Here is a 9,260-nt window from a genome sequence, read left to right as displayed (position 1 = left end):
AAGCAGTGCAAACAGTCACATTACTTTTTAAGGCTATTTTGTATTTTCTATAATAGGTTAACCATTAGTTCAGGCATATCATATCACTCATCACTCATGAGTTCTCATTAAAATAATTGCTATTTCCTGAGAAGTAGGCCAGGCACATTCTAAGACTGATTGCATATAGAAACAGACTGCTGTTGATGAGGGTCAGAGGTAATCAAGAGCATGTTCAACATATTTCTGTTTGAGTTCATGTGAAGAGCTATTCAGAAGTGCATTACTACAGAAGACATGATCCAAGCTGTGGACTGCATGACAAGACATACTACAATATTTATTAAATTGCTGTTGTGATCTTATGCACAAGTAACATGGCACTTTATTGTTGAGAACAAAAGGACATGGTTCGGTTTGCAGATAGATGGAGGAACTAGCATTAATCAATATGATAAAGATTTACACTGGGCTGATGGACAAAAAACTCTATTACATGTGTGACAGGAAATCCCTGAGGATGCAAGTAATCTATATATGAGAATATGATCATCTCTAGTTCAATACCACTGGAGAGGTTTTTGGCATGTCTTTTCATTGACCTTTCTGTAGGATCAGAGCTATTTCAAGTATATTCGTGTTTTTCTTATCTGCATAGTGAATGAATATATAGCTGTATCAGTTCATCTAGCCTGTCTGGGTGTATCTTTTTTGTCAATTTGTGGAATGAAAACTTTTTCACTTAACAATATGTTAATTGATAGGCAGGAGACATGTGGATTACTGTAATGTTTTTATCAGCTGTTTGGCCATTTATGACAGCACCCATCCACTGCAGAGGATCCATTGGTGAGCGGGTTATGTAATGCTATATAACTCCCTGGGTCCTACTTGCACCCGCTCCAAGCAGGACTCAAACCCTACCTTGCCGGCGGCGACCTGGTTCACTAATAAGGAGGCTAAAGACTGCAGTCTCTAGTGTCAGATGCACGTGTGCCTCTTGAGATCAAGGGAGTGAGGTTTACCCACACAGCACCTACCAGCTGGTCTCCGTTACAATAAAGCTCTCCAAATCTTTTCCTGAGGAAACTCTTTTTTTTATCTGAAAACTACATCTCACATGGCCTGAGGGTGAGTCAATTTTCAGCACATTTTTCAAGCACACCCTAGCAAACCGTTTAAAGCATGCCCAACCTTATTTTGCATATGCCTATGGTGCATTCGCTTTGTATTAATTTAGCCATCAATGAAAATGTTGTTACAAACAGCAAAATTGTTATTCTAAAAATAAATAAATGTCTCTCTCGAGGTAGAATGCTTCAAGGGGCAGATAATAGATTCAGCAATGAAAAATTTCCAAGTTCTGATCAATCTACAAATTAATTTTGCTCACTGCAGTCTGCATTGATAAATGGCTTCTGCTGAGGCACTCAGGCCCAATTCTTAGATTTCTTTTCATGAGAGAGATTAAAGCAGCTTTCATTGTATTACATGAAATGATTGAGTGATTCAGTTTATACCTTAACAATAAAATAGATGCTCATAATAAATTAAAGACACCCAACAGCTTCTTCTGATTTATGCTGGAAACAGCATGTTCACCAGCTCACACTAAATTGGCTGCCTTATAGTCCTTATATTTTTTCTTGTCTTTAATAATAAAGAACATTCTGTCAGGTCAGATGGGCTATATCTCATTAACTGAAACGTTTAGAGTCCAATGTCCAATAACACAAGTCAAAATTCCAATATCATCATATTTTTGCAATGTCTCTTTGGCAAAACAACAAAGCTAACATGAATCAAGTATACTGGTAGACTACCTTGGACAAGGAACTCATGTTCTAAAAACCAGCAGGGATAATTCACTCAAAAAGTTTGAATATGATGACAAAATGTTCTTTTCTTTTTTCTGTGAATTATCCATTTAAGCTGATATGATTTATCCAGTGCAATTTTCATAAAAGAAATAATGCTTTGAATACTGTATGTTTTCAGTATTTAAAACCTACAGCAAATAGGCTTCACCTTAAAATCAATAACCCCCACATTTTGCTTGATTTATCCCATTTGAAAATGCTTGCAATGCAGTGCCTAAATGTGTCTGTCTATGAATAATACACAGAAACAACATTTTTATTTTACATTTATGTGTATGAAGATCGTGTCATCAATCTCAAAGGCATATTCTGACTCATAATGACTGCTTTATTCGTAAAAACAGTCAATACCTTCAAATTCATATAAGAACTAAAACCCAGTCCAGACATGCTTGATGTCTGAGAGACAAATCTTTTAAAGTGAAGATGACGATAGTGTTTAGTCAGCTAGATTTCTTACGGTACTTTGCCAGAATTCTCTTCTGTTCCTTACGGTAAGTGCGTGTGGCTCGTGTTGGTTTTGCGGTAGGCACAACTGTAGCACGCAGTAGCAGCACGCGAGCGGCGCACTACATCAAGCTAGTAAACAACAGCGCGTCTGCGAGATAAGGTAAAAATGGATAATGATTTCTCTTTCTGAAGAAATGCTGTCTGCAGTTTTAATCATTCTACATTTAAAATCAAGCTGTATCGCTGTTGGTTTTATTCAAAGAGAACAAAAGTGTTACTAGGACAGTTTCCTTTTTTGAGGGCAGGGAGTGTGTGTACACGGTTAGTCACATTCTCTCTGTTTGGTCCGATTAATAAAACCCTGGAAACAACTTCCACGTTAATTAAATGCTGACCATTTGAAGTATTATTCTACTTTGGCTTTAGACTATAGATAACAACTGGTTGGCACTGAAAAGTTAGCGAATAAACCAACTGTCTTCCAAACTCGACGTGCACTGTGCCGTCTGTCATAATGAATATAAACTGGCTTTGGACAGTTTGTCGCTCTCTGGTGAGCATATTTTATGCCAAACTAACAGTACAACATGGACAGATGCATGCCTGTTGATGGCACTTTGCGAGGTTTTAAGTATAGGCTATTTGTAATGCTTTACTAAAATCAGTGCATTTTGCTTCATCTGATATATGCCTACATGCCTAAAGTGCTTTTAAAATTCTTGATATTAACGATTTTATAATGTTTTAGTGGTTTTACTGTCTTTTTGATGGCAGTATTTGAATGTTGTATGTCATTGCAGTATTAGAGTATATTTGGCAACGTTAATGTAAAGGGTTTTGACAAGTCTCTTTGTTATGGAGACAGAATTACTTTCTGATTTTTATTTATGGACATGATATACATCAACAAACTACTTTTATTTTGTAGGAGTTTGGGATGGACAGTTAGTATATTGAATGACAAAGTGTCTTCTGTTAACCTAACTCTTATAATTGGCTGTTGATGTGTAAGTTCTCATTATGCAGTGGATGGAAATTGCAATCAGTGCTTACTGTTACACTTATTTGATAACACAGAAACCAGTGTTAACAGTCTTATCTATTTTTCAGTAGCACAGAATCGTTTCTAAAGCACTCAATGCATCAGTGGCTAGGGACAGGGTTTCAGAGGGTAAACAAAACATCTGACCGCAAGGTCTCATTTTGCTTTCTTTTAAAATGGTTTGAAATAATGTGCTTAATGTTTAAATTGGGCTTTATTTGATCCAAATTACATCTACACTGCACAGATATGATTTAACCTAAGAACACTCTCATCTAGACTTGTCTTGGTTTATAACTAAGTTTGATAGTGACCCTAGTCCCTACTTTTAAGGAAAAAAGAATTGTTAAAAAAAATCCAGATACTTACATTTAGGTGAACATCATTTAATCAGGATTTATGCTGTGACTTAAAAATACCTTTTAAATCGTTTAAACTGATAGTATTAATCTGTCAATTTTTGTTACTTGCGGTTAATGGTTAAACGGTTAATATGAACATCCCTACTATAGCAACCAGTTAAAATGGAGAAAAGTTATCTCAACTTTTGTGTTGTGTGTCTATGTGTACCAAACTGAGCACGGAGGAAAAAAAGAACAGTAAAGAACTGTCTGAGGATTCGAGAAACACAATTGTGGAAACCTGAGGAAGGCAAAATCCTTCTGGGAGAATGTCCTGTGGATAGATTTAGACTCAAATAGAGATTTTTGGTAAAGCACATCTTTCTACTTTCTTCATAAAATGAAAAGAGGCCTTCAAAGAAAAGAACACTGTTCCTGCAGTCAAACATGGTGGAGGTTCACTGATATTTTGGGGTTGCTTTGGTGCCTCAGGCACTGGATGTCTTGACTGTTTGCATGGCATTATGAAATCTGAAGACTACCAAAGAATTCTTGAGCAGTTAACAGGGATTTCCTCTCAATTCACAATGCTGTGTCGGTACAGTATCATGTAGCCACTTGTACCAGTATGGAGGTTTTTAAAAATTCATAACGTGTACGTAATTCAAAAACCGGTTTACCGTTCGAACCATTATACCACCAAAGACTAATATAGATTAAATATTGATCAAATATAGAGTATATGTTTCTGATAAAACATTGTTTGATAAAACCCTACTAAAGACCCTGAAGGCTTACTGACTTGAGGTAAAGACTTCTTAATGGACAAAGTAGAAATAGTTATTTTCTTTTCAATGCCCTTAACAGTTTACAGTAGCTTCTAAATGAAAAGTGACGTTCCTCACTATATGAAAGTACATTACAGAAAACACTTAATTGGGTCAGTCCCCTGTTCTCTCACTTCTTTTACCTCCTTCACATCAATTAATAATTTTCTCTGTTCCTCAGATCTCACTAGATGCATGGTGGATTGAGTATCTGAGATTTTAGCAGAAGACGCTGGACCATATGTTCAGAGAGCGGGATTTTGCATTCTACGTCCAACAACATTGACTGGAAGTAAGTAGTTTACATCTGGGTTTGTTTTATGCTTTTGATATAATATTTGTAAAACATTCAAATCTGCATGTTTATAATTTTTTTCTTAAAAATGTAAGCAGTATACTTTTACAATCAATATTTTTTTCTAAATAAGATATGAAGTGTAACACGTGAAAACACAAAGGTTGTACTTCAACCTTAAATAGCTCTAATGGAAAATCATTTTTTTTTTTTATGGAACGACCATACTTTTCAACACCCAGATTAATTGTTCTGTTTTAAACTGTTTTTATTTTATTTATTTATTTTATTTGGGGCATTAATTTCATTGTAATTAAATGCAATTCATTAATGCAATACATTTCCTGCAGCCATCATTTTGATGGTCACATGAGTCAATACAATCAGGACACTTACGATAGTATTGAATGAAACGCTTCCTAAATCCTCTTTAGATGTTGTGTCCTTTTGCTGTAGAAAAGCATTTATGTGAGGCCTTGGACTGAATCACTGAGAAAGATGCATGCTGTGCTTCATGAAGTGAAACATTAACAGCCCTGATTGAGGTAATAGCTCTGTGTTTAGTCAGATGACCGGATCATCAGTAATCCAAGGCCAGAAAAGACCCAGAAGGAAACTTTGTTCCCATTCAGTGGTATATTTTTAGGTATAAGGTTAGGAGTGTGAGGGCTGTGGATTTGTATTACAGTAGAGCGTTGGTTTCACCTGTAGTACTATATGTTGAGGCTGATGCTGGTGAACGAAATGCACAGCTTTTTTGGGGCTATTAAGTAATATGCATCCAAAGTAATTAGCAAGTGTCTCTTTGTCTTACTGTTGCTGCTAGAATCAGATTAGCGTTCTTCCCCACCAAAACCCCACCCATCCCAGCCATTTCATCTGGCAGACTAACACTCACATCTCTCCACATAAAAGCCCTCATCTGTCTCAATCTATAATTTTGCCTCACAGTTTTGTTCAATCCTTGCACTTGACTTCGTCATCATCATATGACACTACAAGATAATTTGGCAAGAAAACACATAAAAAAGTATAAACAAAAAGGGATAGACATCCAAGCTTTTCCAGATAATGTTTTGATTATCATTTTGACTTTGATGTGGCAGATGCTGTGCTTTCATTCAAAGAGCACACTGAAGAACTTCTCACAATATCGGCTGGTCGCCTGTCACATATTAGGAAGAGGAGTTATTTGATTTACTAAATGTCCCTTTAGATCAATAAAGTATTTATCTTACTATAAATAGCCAATTGACCCTCCACACATATTCTCCAGTGTCTAAGATATGAAGATTTTTATGACACGGGAGGCTCCATTCCACTTAGCCATGTGAAATGAGATGCAACATTTATTTTGTGAAGCAAAGTGCTGAATGGCTGTAGCTCTTAAATATAAACCAAATTGATTTTTTCCCCACAAATGGCCATGGAAAGAACATCCTCAACCTTTTAACCATCTGACACAGATGACTGCACAGCAGCAAAGAGGGCTTTTCATCCTCCAGCCTAATTAACGTATGGGGTCTTTGTCAGGAACCTCTGTGGCAAGAGCATTTAAATATTTAGCTGTACTAATTTCTTTGCATAACCATAGAGTGTCTGCAGATTTGGAAAAATGCTCAGCATTTTTGTGCAGCTGCAGGTGCTTTGAAATGTTATATCCTTTCCCCACATGAATGTCAGTCAATAAGAAATGACTGCAGATGTTATTCTGTATTTTGCTGAACTTCATACCAATAAACACACTTGCAGAGAGCAAAGGGAATTTGCTTGTTGTGTGCAAAATTTTTATTATATAGTACAATGATGTAGAAATGCAAGTACTTGGACGGGCATTTACCTACATTTAGCTCTGAACTTTTTAGCCCAGATATGTTGAATGCAGCAGGATTGTTTACTTTCAAGTCACCACTGAATAATTGTTGAACAGGCTATAATTTGATACTTATTTGATGCTGTCAAAGTTTGAGTGAGAGGCAGGCTTGTAATATAATGGTTGAACAGTTTCTTTTGTTAACTTGGTGTTCATGTTCAGAGATGGCTTATTACAGCTAAAGCTATCCAGCTAGTGTAAGCAAACGGTTCAGTTTATTATTGCTCTGAGCCATTGGGGAGTATGGGAGACAAATTTACAGTGAGCGAGACAAATTATTGCTGTAATAACTGAAAATTCTTGTTTTGATCAGTTCTGCGTTTTTACAAATATCTTTCATGCTACTTTCTCTGCTGCTTGCTTAGGGTGTAGATTAGTGTTCGACCAATATTGCTTTTTTGACAGCCAATGTCAGTGCCGATATCTTGGCAAGCAAGGGGGCAGATAGCCAATATAAAGCCAGTGTGTGTGTGTGTGTGTATTTTTATTTTATTAATATTTGAAGGTATTTTAGATTTGGTCTTAGAGCTTTCTGTCCCTCCATTGAAAATGTATGTACGGTATACTGTCCATGTCCAGAAAGGTAATTAAACATCTTCAAAGTAGTCCAGCCACACACAGAACACTCGATCATGCAGGATACACATACACATTTCACAAGATCTCACAGCTGGATTCGACTTAGTTTGCAAGGTTTGTGAGATTACTGTAAAGTGTTCATTAGACCGACTTCTTCGTATTAGACAGAACTGTTAACAATGACAGTAAACAAGAGAGAGACTGTATGCATTGCTCAGGTGCAGCCTTTCTCAGCGCCGTTAAAATAAAAGTCTGCTCCGCCGTCTAAATAAATTTCCTGCCTCGGACACATCGGCCAAGCAGAAAAACTTATTGGGCAATGCCAATATTTGAAAAAAATGCCCGATATCGGCTGATCTATTTGCCGTGACGATATATCAACTGATCACTTGTGTAGATAGTCAGATTTTTCACCTTACTTGTTATGTTATTTTAGTGTAATTGATATGCTACTATAGTTTTTGTTAGTATTTTCAATTAGATTACATTTGATATATTTCTTATTTTCAGTAGCGTTTTAGTAATTCTGTTGTGTTTTCATCATTTTTAGTAGTTTGTCTATATAGTTTTTCGTTGGTTTTGGTTTTAGTTAATGATAATAGCCTTTACCAATATTGACTCACTTTAAAATGTAGCCATCAATTCTGTTATATAAATATTTTTGTATGAGCTTTCTACGTAAAAAATATGAAACAAATTCTGAATTTGTGCTTGGTTGAACTAACATATGTAAGAACCTTGTCACTTAATATTTAATTTTGGAGCGTCAGTCTATTTAACTATATGACACTGTCTTCTTTTAGTGTCTTATTTTACGTTAATCACCAGCACGACGAAACACAAATGTTTCGCCTCAAGGCCTTCTTCAGTCTGTTGAATAATTCAGTCCCTCCACCCACTTCTTAAATAATTAATTTTATTGAAGTCATCATTCATAGCCAATGTTGAGTCTCTAAAAATACACATTTACATTCCATTTAAATGTTTGACAATTTCCATTTGCACATAACACAAATTTTCACAACTACCAGTACATTACATAAGACATGATTACACCCATGGCTATGACATGAATAACATGAGGGTCCCATATTTATAACAATTTTACAATTAAAGTGTTTAATAGTTTCATAAATAGACAACCACCGACATCAACTACCCCAGTTAGATATCAAAATACATAACAATGGAGGGTGCAATGATTAAAGAAATGCATCGTCTTAAATTATCATTGACCATCACATTTTATTTCACAAAATATTAAAATGAACTTGATCAAATGTACAAATGTTGAACCTTTATCACATTATCTTTCTAGTTGAGTAGTATTAAATATGACCTTATGATGATGAACATGTTATGACGATGTCTTCCTGTAACCCTTTGTTTTACTCATCTGGTGGAAAAATGGAAGTGTTTATTGTTTAGAGGCCATCTGTTCTTGCTGATGAATCACTTAGTCGGTTTAAATATGAGCATTATGCCAGCTCTGTTTTACTTCTCCGGGACTTACTGCTTGATCACATTATTTCCACGAAGGTGACTGAGAGCAGCTCTTGGACTTACACACAGCAGGCAGAGCTTTCCTTCTCATGCCAGCAACCAGAAAGCACAATTCACAGAAATTACGATGCAATATTTTTGTATCTGAACTTGAACAAGAAAGCAAGCACTAAATGTTTTAATAAACATTAGGTGATTAATAAAAACATGGCAGTGCCAGCTTAATTTTGAGCAGTTTTTGAGTGATTGTGGGAACTTTTAGTACTCAAAAGGAAAAAAAAAGGAATAATGAAAATTCTGCTTATTTCAGTGTCTGCTATTTAAACTTTATACTGATGGTGTTTCTTGTAGACATCATGCAGCTTTCAGAGGCAGTTCTGAACATCCAGCGGAAAGCGTCATGCGGAGCTCTTCAAATCAATATGACATGCCTGACAGCTTAAAACAGCAGACTTGGAGGGACTCTCAGATTCTCTCAAAAGGTGTTGGTT

General features: G+C 36.0%; 1 protein-coding gene across 2 annotated transcripts in view; it reads left to right on the top strand.

Moving 5' to 3' along the window:
- Positions 1 to 2,378: 2,378 nt before the first annotated feature.
- Positions 2,379 to 9,260, top strand: part of LOC113052050 (tumor protein p53-inducible protein 11-like) — a 28,135-nt gene continuing 21,253 nt past the window's right edge. For both annotated transcript variants that reach the window (XM_026216328.1, XM_026216327.1), the window contains exons 1-2: positions 2,379 to 2,469; positions 4,701 to 4,811. The gene's annotated coding sequence lies outside the window, so the exon portion shown is untranslated. The remainder of the gene's footprint in view (positions 2,470 to 4,700; positions 4,812 to 9,260) is intronic.

Source organism: Carassius auratus, chromosome 32 (assembly GCF_003368295.1).
Source record: "Carassius auratus strain Wakin chromosome 32, ASM336829v1, whole genome shotgun sequence".
Lineage (NCBI taxonomy): Eukaryota > Metazoa > Chordata > Actinopteri > Cypriniformes > Cyprinidae > Carassius > Carassius auratus.
Note: the sequence above shows the minus strand (reverse complement) of the source record. Positions and strands in the feature narration are given on the sequence as shown.